We start from the raw sequence: 9,474 nt of genomic DNA on the forward strand, positions 1-9,474 counted from the left end.
CAGAATACATCAGAGGTGGGACCAAGTCATTGTTTTGCAAGTCTCAAGTAAGTCTCAAGTCTTTATCCTCAAGTCAAGTCTCAAGTAATGTCAGGCAAGTCAGAGTCGAGTCTCAAGTCACTGGTGTAAAAATCCGAGTAAAGTCACAAGTCTGAAATTTTGAATTTCAAGTCCTTTCGAGTCTTTAAAAAAAAACAAAACGAAAAAAGCATGTTGCAGTTATGCTAAATGTAAATATTAGACCATGTAATTTTTAAATCTGTGTTTTTCTCAACACATGACAAAATAGTGAACTTAGAAAATATACACAAATTGTGAAATTGCACCTCTTTAAAATGCAGCTCAATTAAACCTAGCTCCAAGAATAATTTTCACCGACAGTTCTGAGATAAGCTGCATGTTGTTCTTGGATGCGGTTGTAGGACCGGCTTTAAAATCGCATGACAAAGATATCATACATATTAAAAAAAACTGCATCACCAACGTAGCCTGGACAACATTTGCTAGTTAGATGAAGTCAGCTATCTCATCGTAGCATATTTATATGCATATTTATAATCATACGGTTCTTGGAGTGAGTGCACACACTCATGAAGTTTAGTAACTTCAGGTCACTGCAACAAGCCCAGGTATAGTTTACCGACGGATGGGTGCAGGACCTTGAAACGCACCGTGTAGAACGAAAGACCATCGTACGTATCATAAGTTTACCAGTCTCACAAATTGTCTTCATAAATACACATTCGTTAACCGTTTATTAATAGGACCTTTGAGCTCAATGGTAATTAATTAGCAGTGGAAATAATTTCTGGTAGCATCACAGAAATGTAGCAGTGACAATAATACTGTATGCTGTAATCGTACTGGGCAATTAGTGATACAAAACAACTGTTTTACCCTGTGAATAAAAGTATATGTTTTTGTCAATGTACCATAATAACAGAAGCGAAACGCAATATTGTGTCAGGACAATTCACTATTTATGCACAATAAACAAAGGAGCATAGCGCGACAATTTCTGTTCAGCGCCAGACTTGCTTGTAACCTATATCACCAATTATGTTATGAAAATGAAGCATTAACTACTACAGAAGACTTGCCTTCGTGTAAATGCTTGGAGCAGACTAACCTGTGAGCTGGAGTGTTCTGGGACGTTATATTTGGTCTTTGAATGGCTGCAATCCAGTCGCGTCTTTGTTACTTCGGAAACATGGCTCGAACAATTTCTCTTCAGCGACGTAATCCGATAACAACCGATCTCTTTACCCGTCGGCTTCCCGTGGCTGTCATGTGACCGGCTATTGCAGTTAATAATACAACAGCTTCTTGCCATTTTTGTGTTTCTTTTTATCGCTGTGTGACTGATTTTAATTGAAAGCCTGCGTGCGCTAGTACCTCTTGCCACGAGTTCCCAGAATCCTTTGCGGTTTAACCCCTGAATGACGTCACATTTTCAATCTCTATATAATATGCATGTTAAATTTTATATTTGGGGTGAAATATCAAGTCTTTTCAAGTAAACCGGTTCAAGTCCAATTCAAGTCCCAAGTCATTGGTGTAAAAGTCCAAGTCAAGTCACAAGTCTTAGAACATTTTTTCAAGTCAAGTCTAAAGTCATAAAATTAATGACTCGAGTCTGACTCGAGTCCAAGTCATGTGACTCCAGTCCACACCTCTGGAATACATGCCCCAAAATGTATTCTGTAACGTATTCCGTTACGTTACTCAATGAGAGTAACGTATTCTGAATACTTTCGATTACTTAATATATTATCATGCTGTTTACAACGAATGTACTATTGCTGTGATTTATTACTGTTACTGAAAGTCCGCGGCTCCGAACCGTAGTAAAGGGACCTCTGGCTAATACCGTGGGTTCCGTGTTGGGCTCGTAGCCGAAAAATAGCTTTACTTTGCTGTGTGGGTCAACTTTGCTTGCGAGAGACAGAGAGAGGCGTTGAAAGGTTCCAACGGAACTTATTGTTTTTGTAGGAAAACATGAACACGGTGTACAGTCGAGTCTTAATAGCTTACTTACAGCTGGGCTCGTCAGGCACTCTTCTTGGCTGCAGTGGTTATTATTATATTTACATGTTTCCAGCTCCCGTTTCTGCTCGATGACATCTCGTACTTTTCCTTTTTCTCCCTCTCTTGCTCACAGACACATAACAAGTATGGCAGTCCATTCTCCCTGCAGCACGGACTACACTGCCCATGATGCTACATTCTTTAGAGCTATGCTTGTAGCATTCTGCCTATTAGCTTAGCACAACAACAACAAAAAGGCGCTCTCTCACCCAGGAAACACGCAGAGAGCAAGCGTCACCCTGTAACCATGGCAACCGTAACGCTGCCGCCTGGAACAACAGAACATAGCTGTCAAACAAAACCCAAAATGAAACAGGAAAGTACCGCCGTGTAATCCATTTATTTCAACAAAGTAACTGTGTGGCTGCCGTCAGCAGCAGTTATGCAATTTGAGACAATTTTATGGTTCAAGTTACAATGAATAAGTGAAATACTTTATTGTTAATATATGTGTGTGATGTAATGTATGTTGTTGGCTGGAAATACATTTACAAGGGTTACAGAATGTTTCCGGGGTGGAACCAATGTTTAGTCTGTTGTTTGGGGTGACAATATTTTCAGTTACACGCCACACTCGGTAGAGCGCAGCATGCTTTTCGTCTCTCTCTGGTGGTGGTAGAAACATGTAGACGTATGCAACGGAGTGTTCGACTATGGGAAAGAGTGACACTACAAGAAGCGTTTCATTTAACCCCTGCAAGTTAATGCGGCCAATGAGGTATGCAATTTGTATATGTTGTGATAGAAAATAAGATGTTTGTTTGTGATAGAGCGAGCGAGTTTATGGTAACCACGTGTATATGTTAGCATTTTGTGAAGGTAAATTGTAAGCATTTGTGTTGTTTAATGATGTACCTTATTGTTTATTCTCTATGAGAACAATGTACGGTGGAAATTGATTATTTTATGTTGTTGTACAGTTCTCACGGCATCGTTACGGCATCTCTGGTGGCATCGTTGGTGGCGCCCGTGTGCAATAAATGCCAGTAAATCAAGAACGCCTTGTGTTCGTTTTTCAACTTGGAGGGAGTTACAAACTGTATTCTAAATACCATCTTTTTAAACAGTAACTGCACCGGAATACAGTTACTCATATCTTGTATTTTAAATACGTAACGGCGGTACATGTATTCCGTTACTCCCCAACACTGGATACAGTCGACCATCAGAGTGAAGTGAATCACGATTGTGATGTTTACAGAACTTTTATTTTGAAAGGTCGAATGTAAGGCGGAAGGAAGGGATTAAAAAAAGGGAAACAACGAAAAACGGTAGATTAATAAGTTAACGCTGCAGACTGTGTTGCCGCTGCAAGCCTGAGAATTAAAGAATGGAACTGAGAAATACTGAAGGTGTCATCATTAATGTTTGAGGCATGCAAACATTACATTGGCGACGAGGATGGGATGATAGTGCAAAGATCAAGATGAAGGTGATCGCAGATGCAACTCGTCGTGCCAGACCACACACACTAAGTCTGGGTGACACAGTGCTGCATCGCCAACCCAAGCACAACAAATTATCCACACCATACAATGCAAAACCCTACAAAGTGACTAAGGTTAAGGGTTCTGAAATTACAGCTACAAGGGATGGACACTCAATTGTCAGGAATGCCTCATTCTTCAAGAAAATCAGACATGGACTTGAAGATGCCCCACCTGGACGGCATGTCGACCCCGCCTTAACAGACAAGCCCAGATACCCAGTCAGATCAAACAGGCGCGCACCTATGCATCTGTCTGATTACATCAGATCTAAGACTTGAATATCTGAGTGACCAGTTAAAGGTTATGCTGCGTGTAACATGTTTGTTGTTCCTGAATCTAACACTGTAACCAGTATTATAGTGTTGAATGTTGATAGTGTTTAGTCAGAGATCTGTGCAAATACAGTGCTGTTTAAGTGATGTTTAGGTGTGGAGAAACTCAAGTAATAAGAACGTTCAGTAATTTTATTAGGTGTCGTAGTCATAGGTTCAGATTAATAATTCACCTCACTGAGCACCTAAGTTTGTTAAAGAAAAAAAAAAGGAGGTGATTGTGATGTTTACAGAACTTTTATTTTGAAAGGTCGAATATAAGGAGGAAGGAAGGGATAAAAAAAAAAGTGAAACAACGAAAAACGGTAGATTAACAAGTTAGCGCTGCAGACTGTGTTGCCGCTGCAAGCCTGAGAATTAAAGAATGGAACTGAGAAATACTGAAGGTGTCATCATTAATGTTTGAGGCATGCAAACATTACAACGATGTCAGCAGCTGATGACCTTCTCTGTTCCCCTCAGGGAATGAAAATCAAACATTCAGTTTTTTCTTAAGGTCTGAAAGGATGAAGGGTCATCTCAGGAACTGGTACTTACTTACAATGTTTGAATTTAGCCTGACTCTGTTAAGTTGTAATTCCAAATGTCCATCTTGGAACTTTCTGACCTGTGCATTAAAAATACATTATGCATTGCATATGCATTTAAAATAAAGCCAGAGGAGTACACAAGAGAAGACAGGAATACAGAGAAGTATACAGGTGAACAGAGGAGAACACAGGAGTACACAGGAGAACTGAGGTGTACACATGGGGTACAGAGGAGAACTTAGGAGTACAGAGGTCCTGCCCCTCGTTTATCTGTTGCCTGTGCACTGTCAGGGTGTAACGGTGCAAACATATGCAAACTTCTTCGCCATACTCCCCCCTCAATGCTTCAACGTTGGCATTGTTGTCCAGGTCAAAGGTCACTTTTCACTTTCATATCAGGGTTTGGTCAATGTGCAGGGAAGGTATTGAGACTTTTACCCTGAATTTCATGTTTTCTTTAAATAAAACATTTCTGTTAGAGTTGAGTAAACAACCCCTGACTCACTTAAAGGACCCACCTCAGGGTTGGTCCTTAAGATGAGCCACAGAAATTTGTCCATGAATGGAAAACTCTAGATTTGATTTTGGCCAGTTTGGGGAAAGGCTGTCACTGCTCCACAGACCCGTTCTCTCCTGGAAGGTCCTGTGTAGTTGGGATCAGTGCTTTAAGTGGCCCAAAAGAGGTGCCGGTACTCTATTTTTTTTCCGCCTCCCCTGAGGTAACAACAACTATTGAATGGGTTTTATATACAACAGTCAACAGACAACCTTATACAAAATAATAAATCATTTTATTAGTTTGTGGATTTGCTTGAGCTAGAAAGAGCTACTGAACATAAATAAAATGTGCAAAAAGGTATTGAAATTTCTTTTTAACAAAATGCACATAAAATAAATTATAAACTAATTTGTATTTTGCTCTCTCTTGAGTCCCTGCTGGTATCAGCAGCAGCACTTGTAAAGTGTACCTGCAGAGCTTGGTAGTTCTCCCATACTACTGTGACACCGGTGCGGAAAGGCTGAGTTTTATCTTTCTCTTATCTTCTTTCCACAGGTGATTTGTGTTTTTTAAAAGGAAGGAAACCTTCCTCAAAGCGGGCAGAGCAGTGGAGCCGCCGAGGGAAAAGCACACGAAACAAAACTGTAGAATTAAAAATATAATTTATTATGTTTAAATAGTTAAAAATATAAAATGAATTAAAACAACCTTGGCCAAGGGAAGACACAATAAAAATCAATAACACACAACATTAAAAGTCCAGTGGAATCCACCACGGCCTAAAAGTCACCGAAAACTAAGAGGTCCAGCGTAGTATTAAAAGAGGGAAACCCAGCGGAGTCCTCGCCTTCCTCCCCGCATTCCACGTCCTGATGCACTGAAGAAAGGGAGGGAGCGGCAGTCACTATTCCTTTGGCAGTTTACTTTATAAAAAGGATAAGTCAAAGACTTACCCGGGTGGGCAGAGCTCTCAACTCCGCCCGCCGCTTCCTCAAACTGCAATCGGCACCGCGGTCTCACTGCTTCTGTTCTCCCGCAGTGCACGAGCTGGCTCTTGTCGTTATTGCCACCAGAGACTGCCGCTACGCGTCCCTAGTCGCTGGTCATCTGCCTTTTTTTCCTCTGATCGTTTCCCCTTTCCAGTCGCTGGTAATCTCTCTTCCCAGTCGCTGGTCGTCTGCTCCATCTGATCATCTCTACTCTCTGATCGTCTGTGTCTTTCCTCTGTCTGTCTCGCATTCTCCGTGTTACATTTTTTGTTGAACACCGGCTCCAAACCTCTTATGTGTCCTTGAGCACTCTGTAAATTACCTTTTCTTTTCTCTCAGGTGTGTCCAATTAGTAAAAACGGGGGGAAAGGCGGAGTCTCTCCAGGACAATTTGCCGGCAACTAAAACATGCAAACTAAATAAAACACTGCACAAAAATATAACCAATGCATGCAATATAAAAAATAAATATGTACACTTCACATTAAAATACAGCACAGCAAAACAACGTCCGTCCTTCCCTGGATGACACTACTTTCACTGTTCTCTCACTTGAAGCAACCCAACGCACTGATAAAACACGGCCTATCACAAGGAGACGTTGTCCAACATTGTGAGCACTCTCGGTTAACTCCCTTTGGTTTTTTGGTGATGCATGGTAGAGGGAGTAAAGCTGATCTAAGAATATTTTAAAGTGGTTGATTCCTCCTACCTCCTTCAAAACATCACAAACTGCCAGTTCCAGTCTGTGATTGGAACAATGCCAGACAAACAGGTAAGGGAATTTGGAACAAAGCTGCGCAGCAACTCCTGCTTTCCTCCCAAGCATCACTGAGGCTCCATCACAAGCAAATGCCAACAAATGTTCCTGTAGGTAGTGAGGGTCAAAGCCATTATTATGAAGACATCCTAACAGTGCTTCAGTGATGTCCTTTGCTGTGGTCCCCTGCAGCTCAATCAGTTCAAAAAATATTGTGTCTGGATTTTCACTGGAAATAGCTGACCGCAGGCACACGACAAGCACAGACTTTCCACTTATTGTAGTGGATTCATCAATGAGCACACACAATTTTCTTTCATTCATCACTATGTCATTGACTACCTTCTTTTTCATTTCAGCTGCAATGTGATCCAGTATATTTGCACATGAGTTATTAGAGTGCAAAACTCTGCCCATCTTGACACCATTTAAGACTTGCAACTGGACATCTATTGGCATGTCTGTAAAGGGACGCCCATGCTTGCCAATCTTATAAGCTGCTCTAAACACATTGAAGTTGAAGCGTAGTCAGCCTTTCTCATATCTTCAATGTGTTTTTGCATTGTATTTTGTGTTGCCTTCTCTTTTATTTCAACTGCTTTCTTGTGATAAATTGAGTCTCTGTGCTCTTTTATTTTCTTTCGTAGTGAGTTTTGTTGTGCAGCCTTGTCCCTTCCAAAAGACGAGATTAAGCACCCACTCCACTCCTGCGACACTCTCTGCCCTTGCTGCATGTCCACGCGAGCACAAACTTGACTACACACACTACAACCCAACTTTTGATTTCTGCTGATCAGCCACTTGTAATTTGTGGAGAAATACCGGACTTGTGCTTGGGACCAACATTCTGGCCACTCGTGCTCGCTAACGCGGCTGTTGTCATCGGTAGAAATGGTGTCATTCTCGTCCTCGTGGTCGCAAAAAGTGCCGTCGTCCGCGGCACTAGTGCAGCTTTCATTAGCTTGCGCCTGACCTGCAGCGATATCATTCTGGCTTGGTGGGGTGTCAGCCAGCGAGTCCTCTGATTCTGACCTTGTTCTTTTACTACTCAGAGTCTGAAGCCAGGAGAGCATATTAAGTGTTCATTGTTTTTGTATTTTAACCGAGCAGCTGTTTGCGCGTTTTACACACCCTCTCCGGACCACGTTGAGTTGTTGACATGACAACGGCAAAAGCGACGCATGCGCTTTTCACTTGTAAAACACATTGGTGTATGGGTAATGTAGTCTCTGCTCTCGGTGGGACGAATTAGGAAGCGTGCTTGTGAAGGGCGCTCTGAAAAGCGGCAGCGCAGCCAAACGATTATAACAGATGTGCAAATGAGAGTACCGGTACGCTAAAAGCACGTTCTGGGCGCATGGAGAGGTGGCGGTACTCTCAAGAGCTATATTTAGAAGTGGCGGTACTGAGTACCGGCGCGCACCGGCCCACTTAAAGCACTGGTTGGGATTCATTGAACTATCAGCCATCCACCTGAGCCAGAGCTGCTGTTACTGACTGTATTAAGAGACTCGGAGCAGCACGGATATACATCAGTGAGGACTGATGTTTATTTGTTTCCTTCATACAGAGTGCAGTAAAGAGCAAAAAACGGTGTCAGCCCACCTGCTCCCAAGTGTGTCACAATTTCGGAAGCTTTGAGAACTTGTAACAGAAGTTGTGGGTCTTCATTTTCTGTCTTCGGATTCGCCCGGGATGTTCGGGTCTGAGCTGAGTGCATCTGTGACAGGAACCAATCAGACATCTGCTGATGCTGATGGAGAATCTGAAGCACTTAAGCTGAAACATGACCAGCAGGTGTCAGTGTGACATCACTGCACCTTCTCTCCATCAGTCTGGTGATATTTGTTCAGGTGTGTTTTACCTCAGGTCGGAGCTGTAAAAGTCTCGATTGACCACAAATAGAAAATAAGCAGGTCTGTGTCTCTCAAACTTCTGACTGCCTTTTTTGTTTGACACTGAGGAGAAGTAATCCAGGATCAACGTAAGGCGGAAGGTCCGACTTGTGATAGGGCTCCCACACCCAGCCTGAACACAGTCCGGCCTGTAGTACATGTGTCTGACCTGGATTCATGTTCTTATATGTAATAAAATTTAAAATAAAAAAACAGTGAATATGAGTAACATTTAGGCTAGTAAAATATTTTACAGCATTACGATTATATCCCCATAAAAGGTGAGAATATGTGAAAGAAATGATCTGCTGAGTGAAGCAGAGTGAAGATGAGTGTGAAAACTGTAACAATAATAACCCCTGGTGCGACTGATTATTGGCAATAAACAATAAAAGTATCAGTATTATGTCTCAGCTAACACGAGGAGCTTCATGTTTTGCCTCGTGTATCTGGTGGAGGTGAGTGCATGAATTATGGATGAGGTGATCATATCTGCCTTCCTCGTGTGGAGCAGAGACAAGGCAGCAGGAAGTCAGCAGGTGATGGAGCGAGCAGTGCAATCAGCCTCCTGTGTCTGTGAGATATTTACAGCCTGCCCTGAAGACACTGCTCTGCTCAGCACCACGCGTCAGACCCCCACAGAGTCTCCTCAGGATGTTTCTTGATGGAGGACAAACACGCTCCACCTGTCAGTCAAAGAGGCCATGCCCCTAATGATGCAAACAGGTGAGTTCTAAAAACCTCCCTCGTTCAGGTGTTACGAAGCGGGGGCATTATCTGTCCTTCTCCATGTTTTGCTCACTTTGTGGGCTGGATCAGTGAAAGTCGCATTTCTGTCCGTGATCACCTGCCGCATCAAATCTGTGAAACAGGCTGAAAACAGGCTGAAAA

General features: G+C 42.4%; 1 pseudogene; it reads right to left on the reverse strand.

Annotated features, from left to right (window-relative positions):
• Positions 1 to 5,718: 5,718 nt before the first annotated feature.
• LOC146570323 (E3 SUMO-protein ligase KIAA1586-like) lies at positions 5,719 to 8,743 on the reverse strand (annotated as a pseudogene).
• Between the last annotated feature and the right edge of the window lie 731 nt (positions 8,744 to 9,474).

Source organism: Mchenga conophoros, linkage group LG7 (genome assembly GCF_057382185.1).
Source record: "Mchenga conophoros isolate Kocher_MC1m ecotype Shallow Benthic linkage group LG7, M_conophoros_male_GT1.1, whole genome shotgun sequence".
In the NCBI taxonomy this organism is placed as follows: Eukaryota; Metazoa; Chordata; class Actinopteri; order Cichliformes; family Cichlidae; genus Mchenga; species Mchenga conophoros.